Source organism: Narcine bancroftii, chromosome 4 (genome assembly GCF_036971445.1).
Source record: "Narcine bancroftii isolate sNarBan1 chromosome 4, sNarBan1.hap1, whole genome shotgun sequence".
Classification (NCBI taxonomy): domain Eukaryota; kingdom Metazoa; phylum Chordata; class Chondrichthyes; order Torpediniformes; family Narcinidae; genus Narcine; species Narcine bancroftii.
Window position 1 is genome coordinate 210,816,467 of NC_091472.1, and position 23,602 is coordinate 210,840,068.

At 42.4% G+C, this 23,602-nt stretch overlaps 1 pseudogene; it reads right to left on the bottom strand.

Moving 5' to 3' along the window:
* Positions 1–1,141: 1,141 nt before the first annotated feature.
* The window catches only part of LOC138761561 (zinc finger protein 420-like), a 114,592-nt pseudogene continuing 92,131 nt past the window's right edge, over positions 1,142–23,602 (bottom strand).

A 23,602-nucleotide genomic window follows, 5' to 3' on the forward strand; every position in this document is an offset into this window, starting at 1 on the left:
TTAGGATGGCACCCAAGGAGGATGTCCAAGCCTCAGCAGTGAAGATGGTGTACGGCGCACCGGTTTTGCTACCCAGGTGAGTTTTTCGGCTCAGACCCCGACACTGCAGCTACCGACGCAAACCTACTGGCAGACCTCCACAGGAGACTGGGCTCCCTGGCTCCCCCACCCCCAACACACGATGATACCTGGCCAATCCACCTCTCCAAAGAACTCAATTTGCCTCAGTTCGTTTTCATGCAAAGAGGGCCGCAGGGTGCATCGCTGCAGTGACTGTACGAGGGGCTGTACAAAGTACTGGACTGGAGGAACCTTCACCCTAGACATTGGGGGGAGGGAGGAACTTTTTATGGTGGACCGCCTAAAGGCGGCCCATCTGGATTTATCACAGCTGGTGCAGACGCGTAGCTGGTTCTTGGTGGGGGGGGGGGGAGGATGTTGTGTGGTGGCGCACATCCTAATGGCGAACTGGCCCCGCTTGTATCGCCACGTGGCAGGGCAGCCATGGGGAAATGGCATCATCAGAGGTTTCTCTCTGACTCCAGCATCCCTTCCAGCCTGTGCACCCTGGGCAGTGATTATGACATCACAATGCACCAGGTGACTGAGGTCCTGCTGCCCTTATAGGGGCGTGCTGAATCTGAATAAAAACAGTCGTTAATGACCCTCAATGTGGTGGCCGTGTTTCTTCCACTGCTCACACAGCCACAAAACAATATTTGTGTGAAAACTGGTATGGATAAAACACTCAAGTTTATTAGTCTTAATATTAACAGGACACAGTAATAAAAAGGTACAAAAAGGGGTATAAAAGTAACTATTATACATACAAAAATGTAGTTTCCTCAACTGTACTCTATATACAAAATATATGTAAGCACTAACGGTGAACGGATCTGATTGTGTGGAAGGGGAAGGGATTTATTTGTTTTTGTTTTGCTTGTGTTTGTGAGAAAAAGTTTAATATATTGTATATATAAAATGTCACTGTAAAAAATGTTTTAAAAATTAAAAAAAAAGAGTTTTGAGAAGTTTGATGACTTGGCGTCTCACCCACTTCATAATTACTTTTGAACATCAATTTAAAGACAACACAAGATGTTTAAGACTGAACTTTAAATTTGAACTTTGAAAATGACCTATCAGAATCAGGGCGGAGCTGTAATGGTTTGGGATCTGCCACACACTCACATACACATTTGTGCAGTTAGAGGTTACGTTTAGAGTTAAGTCAGATTTTATATTTTAATAGTTAGTAATAAAAATTATTGTTTGACAATACCATTGCCTTGGTGAATTTCTATGGCTGCTGGTCTATGAAGTGATATAAGTCCAGTCTCTTGTTTCAGGAATGCCGGCAAGCTGTGTGAAATGATACACTGGCCCAGCATTCTGCCGGCATTGCTTAATGACGGGACTTTGTTACGGCAGTCCTGCGGGACCTCTGTGGAATAAAGGGCTTCAAAGACTCATTGAAGGACTTTTACCTTGCATATTTTTTTTTAATGTCTTGCACTGTCAGCTTGTTTCCATTTCTTTCTTTGTTTCCATTTCTCTTTTGTCCACGTATCTTTGCTTGAGTGCAGTTTTTGCATTGCTGATAAGTAGAAATTCTGCCTGGCCTGCAGGCAAAAAAATCTCTTTTTTTAATATTTTATTTAATACTCCATACATGCAGTAATTACAATTATTATAATATACAAATATCACCCCAAAAGAAGAAAAAACAAATAGAAAATTAGAAATATATATAAAAGACAGAGAAAGAAAAAGAACAAAGAATCTTGGATTGCAAAGAGAGATGTCGTGCTCATTCGTTCTAACACTAACGTATAGAGGAGGATTCTGCAGGACCATAGGGGTAAAAAGGAGATCACTAGAAATTTAATCTCGTTAAATGAGTCTACGGGCACCAAATTTGTAAAAACATAGAATAGTTATTTTTTAATTATAAGTTATTTTTTCCAAAGGGATATAACTTTGAATTTCAGCATGTCACCTTGGCAATGTTAAAGATGTATCCGATTTGCAAGTGATTGCAATTCATTTTCTCGCAACTGTCAATGCTAATATAACAAATTCCAATTAATAATTTCAATTTAGGAGTTGTTGGCATTCATAGCAAGAGGATTCGAGTACAGGAGCAGAGAGGTTCTACTGCAGCTGTACAGGGCCTTGGTGAGACCACACCTGGGTATCATGTACAGTTTTGGTCTCCTTACCTGAGGAAAGACATCCTGGCCATAGAGTTGATACCAGGGATAGCAGGACTTGCATATGAAGAAAGGTTGGATTGACTAGGCTTATACTTGCTGGAATTTAGAAGATTGAAGGGAATCTTATAGAAAGATATAAAATTCTTAAAGGATCAGTCAGGCTAGATGCAGGAAGGTTGTTCCTGTTGTTGGGGAAGACCAGAACCAGGGGTCACAGGTTAAGGATAAGGGGGAAGTCTTTTAGGACTGAAATTAAAAAAAAGTTTCTCTTGGAGAGTGGTGAATCTGTCGAATTCTTTACCACAGGAAGTGGTTGAAGCCAGTTCCTTAAAGTCCCTTTAAGAGGGAGTTAGATTTGGCCCTTGTGGCGAAGGGGATCAGGGGGTCTGAGGAGAAGGCAGTTACAGAGTAGATGATCAGCCATGATTAAAAAGAATGGTGGTGTAGGCTTGAAGGGCCAAATGTCCGACTCCTACACCTATTTTCTATGTTTATTTTCAATATTTCCTAATAAAAACAAATCAGGATTTAGCAGAAAAACAGCTTCTGTAACCTGTGGTAGAAAATTACTTATAGATGCCCAAAAGGGCCTCACATTTGGACAAGACCAGGTTGAATGTACATCCTCACCACATCTTAAACATTAATCTGATTCATTTAATTTCAATCTATTCAACTTCTGTGGTGTAATATATAATTTTCTTAAAAATCTTTATTTTTCACACTATAAACCATATTGACCAAGATACATACCGACATTTTTCTTCTTAAATATATACAGTGTCGTTTTCTCCCCCTTTTTTCCCCCTCCCTTCCCTCCCTCCCTCACCCCCTTCCCCATTTATTTGAAGTTCAATCTATAAGATACATTAAACCCGTTAAACAATGTTGTCACTTAATAAAAATAAACAAGAAATTTTACTGAGTCAGTTCTTTTCATTATCTTCTTCTGTCATTTTAGGTGGTGGAAGTCCATGGTAGGATTTCTCTATTGTGTTTCATATATGGCTCCCATATTTGTTCGAATATTGTAATGTTATTTCTTAAATTATATGTTATTTTTTCTAATGGAATACATTCATTCATTTCTATATACCATTGTTGCATTCTCAAGTTGTCTTCTAATTTCCAGGTTGACATAATACATTTTTTTGCTACAGCTAGGGCTATCATAACAAATCTTTTTTGTGCTCCATCCAAATCGAGTCCAAATTCTTTGTTTCTTATATTACTTAGGAGGAAGATCTCTGGGTTTTTTGGTATATTGCTTTTTGTGATTTTAGTTAATATCTGGTTTAGATCTTCCCAAAATTTTTCCACTTCCTTACATGTCCAAATTGCATGAATTGTTGTTCCCGTTTCCCTTTTACAGCGAAAACATCTGTCTGATACTGTTGGGTTCCATTTATATAACTTTTGAGGTGTGATGTATAGCCTGTGTATCCAGTTATATTGTATCATGCATAACCTCATGTTTATTGTATTTCTCATAGTTCCGGAGCATAGCTTCTCCCATGTTTCATTCTTTATCTTTATGTTTAGATCTTGTTCCCATTTTTGATTAGGCTTACTGTTTGTTTCCTCGTTCTCCTTTTCTTGCAGTTTGATGTACATGTTTGTTACAAATTTTTAAATTATCATTGTGTCTGTAATCACATATTCAAAATTGCTTCCTTCTGGTAACCTCAGACTGTTTCCCAATTTGTCCTTCAAGTAGGTTTTCAGTTGGTAGTATGCAAACATTGTATCATGAGTTATATTTATCCTTCATTTGTTCAAAGGATAATAATTTATTTCCCGAAAAACAATTTTCTATTCTTTTGATCCCTTTTCTCTCCCATTCTCTAAAGCAAAGGTTATCTATTGTGAAAGGGATTAGCTGATTTTGCATCAATATTAGTTTTGGTAGTGGTAATTTGTTTTATTCCTTTCTACATGAATCTTCTTCCAAATGTTGAGCAGATGATGCAATACTGGTGAATTCCTACATTGCACCAATTTTTCATCCCATTTATATAGTATACGTTCAGGTATCTTCTCCCCTATTTTATCTGGTTCTAATCTGGTCCAATCTGGTTTTTCTCTTGTTTGATAAAAATCTGATAGATATCTTAATTGTGCAGCTCTATGATAATTCTTAAAGTTTGGTAGCTGTAAGCCTACTTGTTTGTACCATTCTGTTAATTTATCTAGTGCTATCCTCGGTTTCCCCCCTTTCCATAAGAATTTCCTTATTATTTTCTTTAACTCCTTGAAGAATTTCTCTGTTACGTGTATTGGTAATGACTGAAATAGGTATTGTATCCTTGTGAAAATGTTCATTTTAATACAGTTTATTCTTCTTATCAGTGTTAGTGGTAAGTCTTTCCAATGCTCTAAATCGTCTTGTAATTTTTTCATTAATGGATGATAATTTAGTTTATATAGATGGCCGAAATTCTTATTTAGTTGTATACCTAGGTATCGCATTGCTTGTGTTTGCCATCTAAATGGTGATTCTTTCTTAAACTTTGTGAAATCCGCATTATTCATTGGCATTGCTTCACTTTTATTTGTGTTGATCTTGTACCCCGATACTTCTCCATATTCCTTCAATTTCCTATGTAATCCTGGTTCTGTTAAGTATATTATAACAACATCTGCAAATAGACTGATTTTATATTCCTTCTCTTTTATTTTTATCCCTCTTATTTTATTTTCTGTTCTTGTCAGTTCTGCTAGTGATTCTATAGCTAACGCGAACAGTGAGGGAGATAGTGGACATCCCTGCCTTGTTGATCTGCTTAAGTTAAATTGTTTTGATATATATCCATTTACTGTCACTTTTGCCAATGGCCCCTTATATAATCCTTTAATCTAATTAATATATTTCTCTGGTAGGCTGAATTTTTGTAGTACTTTGAATAAATAATTCCATTCTACTCTGTCAAAGGCCTTCTCTGCGTCTAAAGCAACCGCTACTGTTGGAGTTTTATTTCCTTCTACTGCATGAATTAAGTTAATAAATTTACAGATATTGTCCGTTGTTCGTCTTTTTTTAATAAATCCAGTTTGGTCTAGATTTACTATTTTTGGTACATAGTTGGCCAATCTGTTTGCTAATAGTTTAGCTATTATCTTATAATCTGTGTTAAGTAGAGATATTGGTCTATATGAATCTGGTGCTAGTGGATCTTTCCCTGTCTTTGGTATTACTGTGATTATTGCTGTTTTGCATGAATCTGGTATGTTTTGTGTTTTATCATTCTGGTTGATTACTTCCAGGAGGAGAGGAATTAGTAAGTCTTTAAAATGTTTTATAGAATTCTATTGGGAGTCCATCCTCTCCTGGTGTTTTATTGTTCGGTAGTTTTTTTTAATATCTCCTGTAATTCTTCTATTTCAAATGGTTTTATTAATTTATATTGCTCCTCTGTTTGTAATTTTGGTAGTTCAATTTTAGTTAGAAATTCATCTATTTTGTCTTCTTTCCCTTCGTTTTCAGTTTGATATAGTTGTTCGTAGAATTCCCTGAAGTTTTCATTGATCTCCGTTGGATTATATGTAATTTGTTTGTCCTTTTTCCTTAATGCCAATACCATTCTTTTAGTTTGTTCTGTCTTAAGCTGCCACGCTAGAATTTTGTGCGTTTTTTCTCCTAGCTCATAATATTTCTGTTTTGTCTTCATTATGTTCTTCTTCACCTTATATGTTTGTAGTGTTTCATATTTTATTTTTTTATCTGCCAATTCTCTTCTTTTAGTTGTATCTTCCTTTATTGCTCATTCTTTTTCTGTACTTGTTATTTCCCTTTCCAACTGTTCTGTTTCCCGATTGTAGTCCTTCTTCATCTTAGTTACATAACTTATTATTTGCCCTCTGATGAATGCTTTCATTGCGTCCCATAGTATAAACTTACCTTTCATTGATTCCGTATTTATTTCAAAGTACATTTTAATTTGTCGTTCAATGAATTCTCTAAAATCCTGCCTTTTAAGTAGCATGGAGTTTAATCTCCATCTATACATTCTTGGTGGGATGTCCTCTAGCTCAATTGCCAATAACAGGGGTGAGTGGTCCGATATTAGTCTAGCTTTATATTCCGTTTTCCTAACTCTCCCTTGAATGTGGGCTGATAACAGGAATAGGTCTATCCTTGAGTATGTTTTATGTCTACCCAAATAATATGAATATTCCTTTTCCTTTGGGTGTTGTTTCCTCCATATATCCAAAAGTTGCATTTCTTGCATCGATTTAATTATAAATTTGGTTACTTTGTTCTTTCTGTTAGTTTTTTTTTCCAGTTTTATCCATGTTTGAGTCCAAATTAAGATTAAAATCCCCTCCTATTAGTATGTTCCCTTGCGTATCTGCTATCTTCAAAAAGATATCTTGCATAAATTTTTGATCTTCTTCATTAGGTGAGTATACATTGAGTAAATTCCAAAATTCTGAATATATCTGACATTTTATCATTACATATCTCCCTGCTGGATCTATTATTTCCTCTTCTATTTTGATTGGTACATTTTTATTGATTAATATAGTTACTCCTCTGGCTTATGAATTATATGATGCTGCTGTTACATGTCCTATCCAATCTCTCTTTAATTTCTTATGTTCCACTTCAATTAGATGTGTTTCTTGTACGAATGCTATATCAATTTTTTTCTTTTTTCAGTAAATTTAACAGTTTCTTCCTTTTGATTTGGTTATGTATTCCATTAATATTTAAAGTCATATAGTTCAACATAGTCATTTCATACTTTGTTTATCTTTCCTTTCCATTTCCTCATCACCACCTTCCCTTCTTATCCATTTCTGCTTTCTTTATTTGAACACATTATAAGACAACATTTCTAAAACATAAAATATTTCCACTATTCTCATATCTAAAATTCCTTTAACCCCGATAGTCCCTCCCCTTTCTGAGTTGCCCTTTGTCCCTTGTCTGGCAACCACATCTCCCCTCTCCATTTGGATTTGCAAATCCGCTCGCAAGCGTCAACTGATTTCGCAGTGACTGTTATTCTTCCCCACCCAGCACCCCACAGAAAAGATTTTAATCTTCATATATAACAAAGGTCACTCTCTTAATTCCCTCCTTCTTTTCTTCCCTTTCTTTCCCTTCTTAGTTCTTACTTATACTCTATTTATATATATATATATATATATATAATATATAGTTTGTTGTCATTTTTGTTCTTGTTACATCTCTTCATCTCTCTGTCTGTTTGTAGTTGTTCTGCAAATTTTCCTGCTTCTTCCGGATCCGAGAATAGTTTGCTTTGCTGCCCCGGGATAACTATTTTAAGTACCGCTGGGTATTTTGACATAAATTTATAACTTTTTTTCCATAGGGTCGTTTTTGCTACATTAAACTCCTTCCTCTTCTTCAGGAGTTCAAAACTTATATCTGGATAGAAAAAAAATTTTTTGGACCTTGTATTCCAGTGGTTTTTTTGTCTTCTCTTATTTTTTTCATTGCCTTCTCCAATATATTTTCTCTTGTTGTATATCTTAGGAATTTTACTTGAATGGATCTTCGTTTTTGTTGTGGTTGTGGTTTAGGGGCTAATGTTCTGTGTGCCCTTTCTATTTCCATTTCTTCCTGTAATTCTGGCCTTCCTCGGACCCTGGGGATCCATTCTTTTATAAATTCTTTCATGTTTTTGCCTTCTTCATCTTCCTAAAGGCCCACTATCTTTATATTGTTTCTTCTATTATAATTTTCCATTATATCTATCTTCTGAGCTAACAGCTCCTGTGTTTCTTTAACTTTTTTTATCAGATTCTTCTAATTTCTTTTTTAAGTCATCTACCTCTATTTCTATGTCTGTTTCTCTTTCTTCCACCTTGTCTACTCTTTTTCCTATTTCTGTCATGATCATCTCTAATCTATTCACTTTTTCTTCTGTACTTTTTACTCTTCTTTTTATTTCACTGAATTCTTGTGTCTGCCATTCTTTTACTGTTTCTTTAAAAAAATATATATCCATGTAGTTACCCTTCCTTTCATCTTCCATTTCTCTGTGTTCTCCCTCCTCTTCTTCTGAGTCCACTCCAGGATCTGTGTCTTTTACCTCTGTCTCTTCTGATTTTCTTGTTGGGTTGTTTATTTTATTTTGTTGGTATTTTTGTTCTTCTTATTTTTATTAAAAGTGTCTTGGTGTTGGTCTTCTTCCTCTGAGTTGGTCATCTGTTGTTTCTTTGATTTCCTATTTTTATTTTCTTCCTTCTTGTTCCAGTTATTTTCTATGTTTTCCTGTTGAGAGTCTTGCTGTCCTGTTATACTTGTCTGTTTCAGCTGTGGAGATTTATTCCTCAGCTGATTCCCCCCTCCCGTCGGTGTTGTTTTTGTCTTGTTTGGCTCCGTGAGCCATTTTTGTAGTCCTGAGTTTGTGGTTTCCACTGACCTCAGGGAGCGGGCTTCTCTCTCCATGGCGGGCCTCCTCGTACCGGTAAAGTCTTCACCTTCTTTCTCCGACGTCCTTCCTTCGTCTTTTCTTCCCATTGTTTTTGGTTTTTCTTTCTTCAGTGCCATTTTCTCCACACTTTCACTTTCACTTTGTTGTGGTTTCGATGTTTGTGCCTTTGTTTTTTCTCTATCTTTTTTTAACTTTTCTGGAGAGGGCTGGAGTTCCCCTACCAGCCACTACTCCATCACGTGACTCCTAGCATCTCTACCTAAATCCATACAATCCTAATTTAGGAGTTGCTTCTTGTAATAATTATTTCAAATAAATAATTTTTTAAACTTTCCCACTTCTAATAAGAAGTTCTACCTCAGTACAATTCGGCAAAAACATTGCTGACCCTAATTTATCTCTCAAATATGCCCTTAATTGAAAATGACAAAAAAAAGAGGACATGGAATATCACATTCATTGTCATATTCACAATTTGTTTCTCAATTGTTGAAATGACATTAATTGTCCTCTTAACAGTCTTCCACATTAACAAACCCTTTACAATACCATGTGTTTTAAAATTGATGATCTCTTGAAAAAAAAACCCAAAAGGCATTTTAGGTGATAAAGACCCTTCACCAAAATCTTGATTCATTTTATTCTAAATATTGAGTAAATGCTTTATCAGCAACCAACAGTTTCAATTCCCACTTGTATATAAATTCTTCTGATTTCTTTCCTCCAATTTTATTCAGTTCTAATATTAACCCACACCAGTATTGCATTTTCAAATAAAGAAGCAAGGAATAGCCTGTGTGCTGCTCGACAATAATTCTTAAAATTAGGGAGCTGTAATCCTCCTAATTCATATTTCCACACTAACTTCTCTATAGAAATTCTTGCCACTTTACTGTTCCAAAGAAATGTCCTTATTTGTTTAATTCTTGAAAACATTTTGAGGTATTAATATTGGTAACATCTGAAAAAGGTATTGTATCCTTGGAAATACATTCATCGTTATACCATTCAACCTTCTAACTAAAGTTATGGGTAAATTTATCCAATTTTTTAAATCTTCTTATTTTTTTATAAAGTAATTCAATTGATATAAATTCTTCAAATTGTTGTTGTTGTTGTTCGTCCTTTGTAGTCGAAGATGGCCATGGCTTCAAAGTCAAATGGGAAATTGGTGGCTGTGGGTCTGGTGAGGCCAATCTTGGCCCTGATGGCTTGCCCACATGTGGGACACAATGTGGGTGCTGTCGTGGCAGTGGATGCTGCTTGGTCCTTGCACACAGCACAGCACACATTCATTGCATCTCGATGATGCGCTTGACTTCAGCTACACGGGCTCCTGTGGTGATTTTGCTGTACCAAGCTGGATGGTCGAAGGCAAGAGTCTCCCACGTGTTGAGTCAACACCCAGGCCTTTGAAGGGCTTTTTGAGGCAGTCTTTGTAACCTTTCTTCTGCCTCCTGACTGAGCGCTTGCCCTGACACAATTCTCTGTAAAGTAGCTGCTTAGGCAATTGCCTGTCTGGCATTCTGACCACATGTCCATCCCACCTGGCTTGGGCTTTCAGCAGGAGGGTGTAGATGCTGCAGACCCCAGCTCGTTCCAGGATTTCCGTGTTGAGGACTTTGTCCTGTCACCTGATGTGTAGGAGTCTGCAGAGACAACTCAGGTGAAAGTGGTTGAGTTGTTTGGCGTGTCTGCAGTAGACAGTCCAGGACTTGCTGGCGTAAAGGAGGGTGGTAAGGACCACTGCACAGTAGACCTTCAGCTTGGTGGTAAGGCTGATTCCTCTCCAGATGTTCTCACGGAGTCTCCCAAAGGTGGCACTTGTCACATTTGTGGCCCGAAATGTGAAGTGAATAAAACATTAAACACAAGTTTATCAGGTAAACTTCTTAGTGTCTTTATTCTCCCGTTTCCTTTGTTCTCCTGCTTGTGTTCTTATCTCTCTCTCATATCATGTGACTTCCGGTATATCTCATACATATTCATTATCATGACATCCCTCCTTTAATCAGAAATAAACTTTACCTTCACTTATCAATATCCCTCGGAAACATACAAACATCGTAACTAATGGTAATACTAAAACTCAACTACATAAAATTTACTTCCTACAGCACTCACTTTATGATATAAGATTAAATACTGTCCCAAAGTTCTTATTAAAACTATGGCACAAAGTCTTCGTATCGTTTGGGCACTTTCCGGTTTCGTTTCGGCCTGCCTGCGATATTGTCGTCGCTTCTCGGTTGTTTGGGCACAATTACTACTGGGCTGACCCATTGTGTCGAATGTTCCACAGGTTCAATAATGTCTTGTTCGATCAATTCTTTAATTTTGGCTTCGACATTCCCACGAAGTCCAAACGGAGTTCGGCGTACTGGTTGTGCCTTGGGTTTGACCGTTTCATCTACCGCTAGCTTCAATTGTCGACCTTTCAGCTTTCCTACTCCTTGGAAGACTGCGGAGAATTCTTGCTTCATATCCTCGTATGACTGAATTGAATTGACACAAGCTCCAATATGAAGTATTGCCAGGTCTTGCGCTGTGCTTCTACTCAGCAATGGTTCTCCCCTCTCTTCTATGACCATAAACTCTGCTTCGGTGTACTTATCTCCAGCTTCAACAGTTGCAGTAAAACATCCAATGGTCTGCAATGGCTTGGTTGCTGTGTATGGATACAGTTTCTTGGAACACTTCTTTGAGGTGCAGATGATCTTTTTCCTTTTCAACTTCTCCCATAAATGTCGATCAATCACATTACTGTCACTGCCTGAGTCTACAATGACCTGCACTGTCACTCCACCAATGATCACTGGGACCTTCTCATGATGTACTTCATTCAACGTAAATTGATAACAACTCTGTTCCTCCTGGGTATCATCATCGTCACCGTCTATTTGGCGAATGGTATCTTTCTTTCCAGGATACTTTCCTTTCCCCCAGGCTTTGCCTTTGGAAGTTGTACTCTTCCTCTTCTGGTCTGCATTGGACTTGCTTTTGCACTTCTTTGCAAAATGGTCCTTACCTCCACACTTTCTGCAAACTTTGCCTTTGGCCAGGCAATATGGGTCTTTTCCAAAGTGACCTCGGTTTCCACATCTATAACACTCCACGTCCTGTGTCGACATATATCTTGGCTGATTATGGCGATGTGAGAGCCTCTTAATTTGCTGGCTTGAGTTGTCTTTCAGGGTCATGGTATGAAATTGCCCTTCAACAGCCTCTAATGCAGCAGCAATGGTTAAAGCATCGGTGAGTTCCAACTCACTCCCTCTTTCCAGTAGACGTCTTCTGAGTTTATCTGATCTACAGTGCTGTACGACTTGATCCAATAATTGGTTGTCCAAATCAGCTGGCATGTAATTGCATCCAACAGCTAACTGGCGTAGTCTCGTCACGTACTGAGCAATTGTCTGGCCATCTTCTTGTCTCGTTCTCCAAAACAAATGGCGTTGAAATGTAGCATTCGGTGTCACTACATAGTGTGCATTTAATGCATCTACCGCTTTCCGGTACTCATCCTTTCTTCCAGTATTCAAAAGTGTCTTAAATGTTTCCCGAACTGCAGGTCCAGCAGTGAAAAGAAGTAACACCCTCCTCTGCGCTTTTTGTTCAACTGTACCGGTATCTAGAAATAGGCCATGACTGTCGGCGTAGGATTCAAATTCTTCCAGCTATGCCTTCCACTTCACACTTACAGTGCTTGCATCACCCGTTGGGTCAAAATGAGTAATTCCACTATGTGTTAGAAAGTCACCGTCTGCCCCAGCCATGAGGAAATATTCCAGCCCCAAAAGTAGAGTCACAGAGAAAATTCTTATCACCTTGAAGTTGTCTGTAATCCTCTGTAATCTTGTTTAGTCTTTAATTTTCTCCAAGCTTCTTTCATCCTCGTCGCCAATGTCACATTTGTGGCCCGAAATGTGAAGTTAATAAAACATTAAACACAAGTTTATCAGGTAAACTTCTTAGTGTCTTTATTCTCCCGTTTCCTTTGTTCTCCTGCTTGTGTTCTTATCTCTCTCTCATACCACGTGACTTCCGGTATATCTCATACATATTCATTATCATGACAGCACTGACTTTGGCAATCCTGTTGTTGACCTCAGCATCTCTGTTCACTGCGCGAGAGAGTATGCTGCTCAGGTAAGCAAAGTTGTCAACTGCCTGGAGATTCTGGCCCTTCACCGTGATGTGTGGCTCCTGGTACGGTTTTCCTGGGGCAGGCTGGTACATAACTTTGGTCTTTTTGGTGCTGATAGTGAGACCGAAGTTGTCGCAGGCTTGTGAGAAGCTGTCCATTTCACGCTGCATCTTCTGCTCTGTGCTGGTATTGAGTGCGCAGTCATCTGCAAACAAGAAGTCTGTTGCCCCTTTGTAACTGCCTGTAGGCACCAGAGGTTGAAGAACCTGCCGTCAGCCCTGTACCTGACGTGGATTCCTTCTTCATAGTTATGGAAGGCATCTGTCAGCATGGCAGAGAATACCATGCTGAACAGAGTCAGGGTGAGAATGCTGCCTTGTTTGATGCTATTTGTCACTGGAAAGGCCAACGACTCTTCACCATCATCCAGAACTTTCACCATCGTACTGCCGTGGAACTTCCGGACGATTGTGATGAACTTGCTGGGGCATCCAAGATTCTCCATGATCTTCCGCAAGCCTTCTCTGCTGACTGTATCGAAAGCCTTGGTTAGATCGACAAAGGCCACAAAGAGGTCACTGTGTTTCTCCTGGCATTTTTCCTTGAGTTGGTGTACAGCAAAAATCATGTCTGCGGTCCCACGTTCAGCACAGAAGCTTTCTGGGAGCAGACCTTGCTCAAGATGTTAGAGAAGGCGGTTCAGCAGGATGCGGTCCAGAATTTTCCCCACAATGGACAAAAGGGAGATGCCTCGGTGGTTGTCTCAAGATTGGTGGTTGCCTTTCCTCTTGTTGATGTGGACTATGCTGGCATCTTTCAGCTGTTGTGGGACCTGTCCCTTTCTCCACATGGACTGGAAGAGTACAGTCAGCTTTTGCATGATGACAGGGCCTCCTGCTTTGTATACCTCAGCAGGGATTACATCACATCCTGGTGCTTTGCCACAGAGCTGCTTTACTGCCTTCCTGACTTCATCTACTGTGGGGTGGGTGTCGAGGTTCTTGTTTATCTCTATCTGGGGCAGGCGGGCAATGGTCTCGTCATTGATGTCAGCATGGAGGTTAAGGATGTTGCCAACCAGTCCAGAATATGTTTCTTCTCTGTCAGCAGCTGTGTGTCATCTGCATTGAGGAGGGGTGAGGAGCCAGAGGACTGAGGTCCGTATACAGCCTTAAGCGCATCGTAAAAGCACTTTGTCGTGGTTGCCTGCATGGCCCTGAATTTCATCGGCCTTCTTGCTGAACCAGTTGTCCTGCACCTTGCAAAGTTTTTTCTGGACCTTGCATTGGTAAAATCATCTTTCTTTGCTCGTGATGAGGAGTATTTCTGATGTGTTCTGTACTGTTGATGTTTCTCCATTAGTAGTGCCTGTATTTCTTCATCATTGTCATCAAACCAGTCTTGGTTTCTTTGGGTTGCTGGTCTGAGATGTTCGAGGGCGGTGGTGTAGACAGCGTCTCTGAAGGCCGTCCACTGTTCCTCAACACTGGTCCTGTCTTCCTGTGGTGTGGATGGTAGTCTGCCTTCAAGGTCATCGGCAAATTCTTCTGAAACCCTGCTGCAAATTATTATCTGTACGTATCCCAATATTTAATATCCTCCTTTGGTATTTAAACTGCGTACCTCTCTGACCATGAGAATAGTCACCTACTGTCAAAGACATAATTTCATTTTAATCCCAATTTATTTTATAACCAAAACTTTCCCATATTCTTCAAGTTAAGCATACAATCTACATAAAGATAACTCAAGTTCTGTCTAATATATTAAAACATCTGCAAATAAAATGATTTTGTGTTCCTCTTGATCTACCCTAAATCCTTAATTTGTAAATCCGAGCAAATCATCTGGGTAAGTGGTTCAACAACTCAAACAAATAAAGCTGGAGGCAATGGAGATCCTTGTCTACTTGATCTTGTTAAATGGCACAGAGACCAGTCCATTTGTTACCACTTTAGCTTTAGCACTATTATATGAATATTTAACCCAATTTTTAAAAAATAACCCAAATCCAACCTTAAAAAGTCCCACTCTAAACTATCAAATGCCTTTTCTGCATCTAAAGCTACTGAAATACTCGTCACATCCTTTTTTTTGCACTAAAGGAATTATAAGCAATCCAGCTACATTTTCCAAAGATTGTCTTTTTTTTAAGTACAAACCCTGTCCAATCCTTATTAATTAATGTAGGTAACAGATTATTGATTCTATTTTCCAAAACTTTTGCTACTATTTTATAATCTACATTTAATACAAGGAAGGTTTTTAAGGACCTCTAGCTATTTTAGGAATCACAGTAATTATTGCCATCGAAAATGATTCTGGAAGAATAGACGATTGTGAATACTTGCATAACCAGAGGAATTAATAAATCCATAAATTTTTTATAAAATTCAGATGGGAAACCATCTTCTCCTGGAGATTTATTACTACGTAATATTACTTCTGCCTCAGTAAACCGTACATCATGTTCAGTTTGTTCTTCTAAACTTAACCGTGGCAATATTATCTGTGATAATCATTTATCTTAGTTTGATCTAAAGATTTCAAAGTATATAATTTCATATAAAAATTCCAAAATTATGAATGTATTTCCTGAGGTTTATATGTAATTAATCAGTATCCTTTTTATTGCATTAATTACTCATGAAGCTTGCTCCACTTTTAATTGCCAGGAAAAAGAATGTGATGTCAAGTATGTACTCGGACAACAAATATGAAAGTTGACATAGATGACAAACAAAAATGGGGTCAGCACCAATCCCTGAGGCAAACCACTGGTCAGACATCCAGTTGGTTGCTTCTCCCCATTCCCCCCGCAAACACAATGTTTAATTCAATGTGTGTGTGTCTCTCTCCCATCCCCCCTCCCCTACCCCAGAGAAATAGTTTCACCTGATTGTACATGTGATATCGAACTTGAACTCACACCTGTGGGGTCCAAGGTTTGGACATTCACTCCAATTCCCGAAACGCAGACACGGGAATGCAGTTTGATGGATGAGGGGAAGGTGGAGTGTCAGAGGTGGACTTTCTCCGGACGAGATTTCAACCAAGAGCCGTGAACTCGCATGGGTGAACTTGGACCACCCACTGATCGAAGATGTTCAAACTCACACTGGGGTCCAGTAGTGAAGGAGGCCAAACAAGAAGCCCGCAGATGCTGGAAAGTTGGAGCAGGGCAGAGTGCTGGGGGAACTCAGTGGGCTAGGTGGCATCTGTGGAAGGAAATCAACAGTCGATGTCTTGAGCAGGAACCCTTCACCTGAGAGTTGGGTTGGGAGTTGGCCTGGCCTGGCAGGTGACAGAAGGAAGATGCAAAACTGCCTCGAGGTGATGGGGGAGGGAGAAAAGGGACAGAAGGCTGAGAAAGGTACATTCTGATTGGAGGAAGGGGAGGGGTTTATGAGCTTCAGGGTGTGGGTGACAGACAGGGAAAGTGGTCGTTGGAGAGGGAAGAGGAGGAAAGGGACCAGAGAGATGGTGAAGCAAGTAGGAGGGTGTGTGGGGGGGAATGAAAACAGGGGGGGGGGAGCAGGTGGAAGAGCAGAAGATCAAGATTCAATGTTTGTGTGTGTGTATGCGTGCACGTGCGTGTCCCATTCCCCCCTCCCCCCCCGTTTTCATTGCCCCACACACCCTCCTACTTGCTTCACCATCTCTCTGGTCCCTTTCCTCCTCTTCCCTGATTTCATCTGATTGTACAGATACAGGTGGAGAGCATTCTGGCTGGTTGCATCACTGCCTGGTATGGAGGCACTAACTCTAAGGACAAGAATAAACTCGAGATGTGCCAGACTTCATTGAGGAGTGAAACAGCCTCTATCCTCAAAGTCCCCACCAATCAGGTCACGGCCCCTTCCCTCTCCTACCATTGGGGAAAAGGTACAGGAGCTAAAATACGAACAATCAGTGTCACAAGGTCAGCCATCAGACCCTTGAATTATCAATGAATCAAAGTCACTGCTTTACTTTTCGTATGCTACTATTTTAATTATTTTATTTCGAGTAATGTTGTAAGATGGTTATAATACGAATGTTTGCCCTGTGAAGCTGCTGCAAAACATCAAATTTCATTACTTGTTCATAACAATAAATCCTGATTCTGAGGTGATATTGAACTTGAACTCAGTTCCTCACTCACACCCGTGAGGCCGAAGATTTGGATGTTCTCTCCAATTCCCGAAACTCAGACATGGGAATCCAGCACAATGGAGGAGAGGAAGGTAGAGTGTCAGAGGCGGACTTTCTCTGGACGAGATTTCAACCATGAGCCGTGAGCTTCCATGAGCTTGGACCACAACCTGGAGTGGACCCCTCAAAAAAGGTCTTCCAGCATCAACCACAGCTCATGACCTTGAGCAGAACTTAAGAGATCATCTCAAGGGAAAAAAAGATCAAGTGGATCCACGTGGTGGGCTTCATACTGCACTTTACAACGCAAGAGAAGGTCTCTGATTGGACAGGAAGGGGTTGGGGAGCTGAGAGAGAACCAGAGGTGAGGAAAGAGCGAGTCCGGGTAAGGACTTTAAAGGAAATTGGAGGTTGATATTCACAGCATCTAGTTGGAGACTTGCCAAGACAGAATATAAGGTGTTGTTCCTCCCATTTGCAGGTAACCTCAGTTTGGCAGTAAATGAGGCCACAACTGACATGTCAGTGTGGAAATGGTACATGGAACTGACATGGTCGGCAACTGGCGCGTCCTTGTTGTTGCAGCAGACAGAGGGAATGTGCAGAACAAAGTGATCTCCCAGTGTGTGTCCCGTCTCCCTGATGTAGAGGGCCCAGCATAAGCAGCAGATCCAGTGGATGACACCTGGCAGAGTCACAAGTTTTGCTTCATTTGTAAGGACTGTTTGGGGTGCGAGCCAGAAGATGTGGGTGTAGCATCTGGTGCAGTCACAGGGGTGGTTCTCAGGTGGGAGGAATCAGGAGCGGGTAAGGGAGTTGCAGAGGGAGCGGGGCCCTGCGTAGAGGTAGGGGAAAGGTGTGTCTGGTGGTGGGATCCTGTTGTAGGCTGTGGACCTTGCAGAGAAATTGAGGCTGGCATGCAGAGAACCCCTTCTGTACAGTGAGAGGAATCAGTCTGGGAGAAGCTGTGGGAAAGGGAGGTGGACACAGACTCAAATTTAACAAATAAAATAAAAACTAGACATACAGCACATTAATAGCCAGGAGTCCATGCTGCCCAATTTACATCCAATTATCCTGCACCTTAATACATTTCGAACAATAGGAGGAACCTGGAGCCCTTGGGGAAAACCAATGTAGACATGGGGAGAAAGTACAAACTCCTTAGACAGCGTGGGATTTAAACCCAGGACCGGTTCCAATCGCTGGCACTGTAATGGTGTTGTACTAATTGCTACAGCAACCTTTCTGCCTCAAAGGAAATGCAATGGAAAATTGCAGGGCTGCGGAGAAATTGCCTCAAACTAGGCTAAAAGAGCCACAAAAAAGATTCAACATTCTTGTGAATTGTAAGGAGAGGCTGGAGCAGAGGAGGCTGAGGGAGGCAGGGCCTTATGGAGATTTATAAAATCATAAAGATGGAGTCTCCATCTTTTCCCCAGGACACGGGAGTCTAAAACTGGAGGGGGGGGGGGGGATTTAAGGCAGGAGGGGAAAGATTTATAACTGACCCAAGTGGGGACACCATGACTCAGGGGGAATATTGTGGCCTCCTTTATGTCAGAGTCTGGACGTAAGACTGGGAGATCGTTTCGTTGAGCACCTTCACTCTGTCTCTCCCAGTGAGCAATCATTTCAATTCCGGGCCCCATTCTGACACGCCCATCCACGGCCTCATGCACTGTCAAACCAAGGCTACCTGCAAATTGGAGGAACCTCTAATTTTCCCTCTGGACACTTTCCAACCAGATGGGATTAACATCAACTTCTCCAGTTTCCATTGAACCTCTCCCCCAAGACCCTCTCTCTCTTTTTCTGTATTCCCCATTTCCTTTCCTTGAGCTCCCCACTGTCCTTCCCAACCAGTTACCCCCATCATGCCTCAGCTTTTTCCTCTTCTTCCCACCCACCTGTATCCACCTATAACCTCTCCCCTGTTAGCCTGAGCACCTCCCCATTTCCTCTTTCCTCGTTATTCAGGTGACTGCCTGCTTTTTGCTCCAACCTCAATGAAGGGCCCAGGCCCGAAACGTTAGTTAACCTATAGACGTTGAGTGACCTGCTGAGTTTCTCCAGTATCGCACTGCAGACCCAGCATCTGCAGACTCCCCGATTTAACTTTACACAGAGGGTGGTGGGCATGTGAAATGAGCTGCCAGGGGAAGTCGTGGAGGCAGGAGAACTTAAAGACATAGATTCAGGAACATAGATTGGAAGGGTGTAACAAGGATGTGGGCCAAATGGGGCCAGCACAAACAAGCTGGCATGAATGGCCTGTTTTCTGCCTGTGCTGCATAACTTTATGGCCCATTGAGGCTGATCTGCGACCCATTCATTCATTCATCTTGAGTTTCCAAATGACAGTTTATGAAACACCCATTCCCACTTGTGGCAAAGGCTTCTAGACTCCTACCCACCCAAGTTCTGCTTGCCACATGGCCAGGCACCTCAATCCCACCTCCCCCCATCACCAGAATAGAGAGAGGAGGGAGAAGCTTTCAGTTGCCTTACAATCAATATGACTGGGCAGAATAATAGATGGGCCAAATGACCATTCAAATAATTCTAACTGATGCCCAAGAAAAGTCCTCGCTGTTCAAGGCCAAATACATTCAGTTGCAGGACGGTTACAGGGGCCGTTAAGATCAGATGGACGGGGACAGGACAGTGGAAACAGACCAACCCTGGTTAGAATGACAGGGGTGTGGGGTTAGATCAGCAACAGAATCTGGCTCACTTGTGGACCTGCTGGTGCTTCCAGCAGGCTGGCTGACTGGGTGAAGCTTTGTTGCAGTTGAAGGGCCTCTCATCGGTGTGAACACTCTGGTGCTTCCTCAAGTTGGAGGACTGCATGAAGCGCTTGCCGCACTTGAGGAAGGTGAAGTGTCTTCCACTGATGTGGAACCTCTGGTGTCTCTGCAGGTTGGAGGACTGGGTGAAGCTCTTGCCACATTTGGGGCAGACGAATGGCCTCTCCCTGGTGTGAACCCGCTGGTGGGTTAGCAGGTCAGAGGACTGGGCAAAGGCCTTCCCGCAATCAGGGCAGATGAATGGCCTGTCGCTGCTGTGAATCTTCTGGTGGGTCAGCAAGTTTGATCGATTGCTGAAGCCCTTGCCGCACTCAGGGCAGGTGAAGGGTCTTTCGCCGGTGTGGCCTCGCTGGTGTATCTCAAGGCAGGACCTGTTGGTGAAGGCCTTTTGGCACTTGGGACAGGTGAATGGTTTTTCCCCAGTGTGGATCCGCTGGTGTCGCTGAAGGTTGGACCTGTAGGTGAAAGCCTTCTCACACTCAAGGCAGATGAAGGGCTTTTCCCCGGTGTGGCCCCGCTGGTGGGTTAGCAGGTTAGAGGTCTGGGTGAAGCCTTTACCGCACTCGGGGCAGGTGAAGGGCCTCTCCCCGGTGTGGACTCGCCGGTGTTTCTGAAGATTGGACCTGTTTATGAAGGCTTTCCTGCACTCTGGGCAGATGAACGGCTTTTCCCCAGTGTGGACCCGCTGGTGGGTCAGCAGGCTGGAGGTGTGGGTGAAGCCCTTGCCGCACTCAGGGCAGTTGAAAGGCCTCTCCCCAGTGTGGCCCCGCTGGTGGGTCAGCAAGTTGGACGAATTGGTGAAGCCCTTGCCACACTCAGGACAGGTGAAGGGCCTCTCCCCAGTGTGGACTCGCTGGTGCATCTGCAGGTTGGAGGTGTGGGTGAAGCCCTTGCCGCACTCTGAGCAGATGAAGGGCCTCTCCCCAGTGTGGCCCCGACGGTGTATTGTTAACTGACTCAACCATTTAAAGTTCTTCCCGCAGACGGAGCACTGAAATGGGTTCATCACTGTGGGGACAAGAGGGTGTGACCAGGGGATAAATCAACGCAGTCCTGCTCCAGGGTGTACAGTATGAGCTCAGCCTGATGGAAGCTGCCAGAAAGTTGGCCAGTGGGTTAAATCAACACTAAAGCTGGGACTAAGGCCAGGATCCAGGGAGAAGTGTCCTCCAGCCAGGCGTTGCAAGCCCCAGATCTATGGGAGCCCTCCGTTCTGGGACCCGGTGCTGCGCTCTGTCCCTGGCGTCCGGTGCTGAATCACCTTTGATCCCTGACAAGCACCGGAAGCTTTGGCACAGCTCACGTGCATGTGATGTCACTTCCTGTGCACCTGCGCACTCCTTTGTTTCCTATGGAGATAAGGCACTTTCTTAGCTGAAGAAATTCCTGGGTAATGCTCATCACCATGAAAGACTGTTCTCGGGCCCGTGTCTCCTAAATCAATCTCCCAGGGTGTGACTGCTACTATGGATGAAACACAGTTGCAAATCAATGCATAGAAAGATCCCATCAACGATAACGACATCGATCATTGTTTTTATGTTGATTGAGGAATAAATATCCCAGGATTATTTCCCAGCACCTCCTCGGAACATATCAGGCAATATTTTGAGGAGAGGGGACATCGGAAGGTGCTGGTCCATAATGTTGGGGATTCTTTTTCTTTTCCACCAATGCTGCTCGATCCGCTGAGTTCCTCCAGCAGAGTGGAGCAACTAGCGCAACGCGATTACAGTGCCAGGCACCCGGGTTCCAATCCAGCGCTGTCTGTAAGTAGTTTGTATGTTCTCCCCGTGACCTGGGTGGGTTTCTCCCAACCTCCACAAAAAATCCTCACAGGATTTGTCAGTTAATTGGTGTATTTGGGTGGTACGAGCTCGTAGGCCAGAAAGGTCTGTTACCGTGCTGGATCTCTAAAAATAAAAATAAGTTTTGTTTCGGGTGAGATTGTTGAGTCCAAGTCTCCAACTAGCACAAAAATTCAAAACTTATGACTTTACATTAACAATGTAACGCACTGAATTCACCAAAGTGGAAATACTGTTTGAAGTTCAGTCACTATCAGGATGGATCATCACAAAGGCCAAGTTCTGACCCAGACATTCTAAAGTCCCTTTTTCTCTTCTTTGGCTTGGCTTCGCGGACGAAGATTTATGGAGGGGTAAGGTGCCCTTTTTATTTGTGTTCTCAAACCCCTCCTGCATCAGGCCCTCCCCTATCTTTGTCCCCTCTCCATTTCTGATCTAAACGCTGCCCCTGCTTGATCACATTTGCAGACACAAGGCCAGGTTTCACGTGTCCATTGATCATTTTCACCTCTACCTTTCCACCATCTCCGGTCCACTTCACTCTGTCAGGCCATTCATGCTGTTCAGTCAACACGTGGATGAGCAAAAACTTTCCACACGTGAATCTGGGGCAGATGCTGCCGTTGTGTTTTGACCCAGAACAACCTCAACTTCCATTGTCTGGGATGCAGCAGAGTTTTTGTTTAATCTACATCTACAATTCTTCACTGTACTGTCAAGTCTCATCTCTGTACCGTCACCTTGCTGAATTCATTGGCTGATGGAAACCTCATCTCTGCCTCTCTAACAACACACAAGCAGGAATCGGCTTGTTCTGCCGTTCACTAGACCATGGCTGATGCGGCCGTGGACTCAGCACCATTTACTCCCCCGTTCCCCACCATCCTTAGAAAAAAGCACACAGTGCTGTTGCTCCCCCAAACATATTTTTCAAAAGTGACACCTTTAAACAGCCTGTTAAAGGAGCTGGTGATGTTTTATTTTAAAATTCTGCTGGCATGGTGTCTGGGCCCAATATGGTGGTGCCTGTGCTTGCAGAGACTTTGAGGGGTTGTAGACTCTGTAAAGCAGTGGACTGGCACAGAGCACTAGGAAATGAGCAGAACTTCTTCCATTTGAGGGGACTGTCCTTGGGATGGTGACCACAGCAGCAGACCAGCCAGAGGTTCCAAGGCTGCAGAACATAGAGGCAGTGGGGCTGTTGGCTACTTGAGGCAAGGAACCCCATGCAAGCTGAAGGCTGCTGGAGACTGGCTGAAGGGGCACCAAGTATCGGAACCGGGATGTGAGAGGGTGCTGAGGGCGGGAGGGGCTCCTGAGGGGGCCTCAGACACTGAAGGCTAAGGGAGCACTGGAGGCAAATCCACAGACGGCAACCCTGAAGGGACTCCCTTTTGCTTCTCTTCCTGACTAAAGGGGCACCAGGAAATTTCTGCTGATAGCAAATCTCTGGCTGCCTTACAGCAGAGTAAATGTAATTTTGTATAATATTACATCTGTTTTAAATTGAAATTTAGACATACAGCTTGGCAACAGACCATTTCGGGCCACCCATTCCGCTCAATTTACACCCAATTAACCTACATCCCCAATACGTTTTGAACAGCCCCTGGGGAAAACCCACACAGACATGGGGAGAAAATACAACTCCTTCCTGACAGCGCAGGATTCGAGCCCCAGTCCCGATTGCTGGCGCTATAATGGCGTTGCGCTAACCGCTATGCCAACCATGCTACCCTCTGTGAAAGAAAAAGAAAAATAATTTTATGATATGACAATAAAAGAATCTTAAATCATTTGCTGCTTCTGGCCCTTCTTCCTGACTGATCTACAATCAAGTTCACTACATTGTCATCTATAGTAAGATTTATGGAGGGGGTAAAAAGTCCACGTCAGCTGCAGGCTCGTTTGTGGCTGACAAGTCCGATGCGGGACAGGCAGACACGATTGCAAGGGAAAATTGGTTGGTTGGGGTTGGGTGTTGGGTTTTTCCTCCTTTGCCTTTTGTCAGTGAGGTGGGCTCTGCGGTCTTCTTCAAAGGAGGTTGCTGCCCGCCAAACTGTGAGGCGCCAAGATGCAC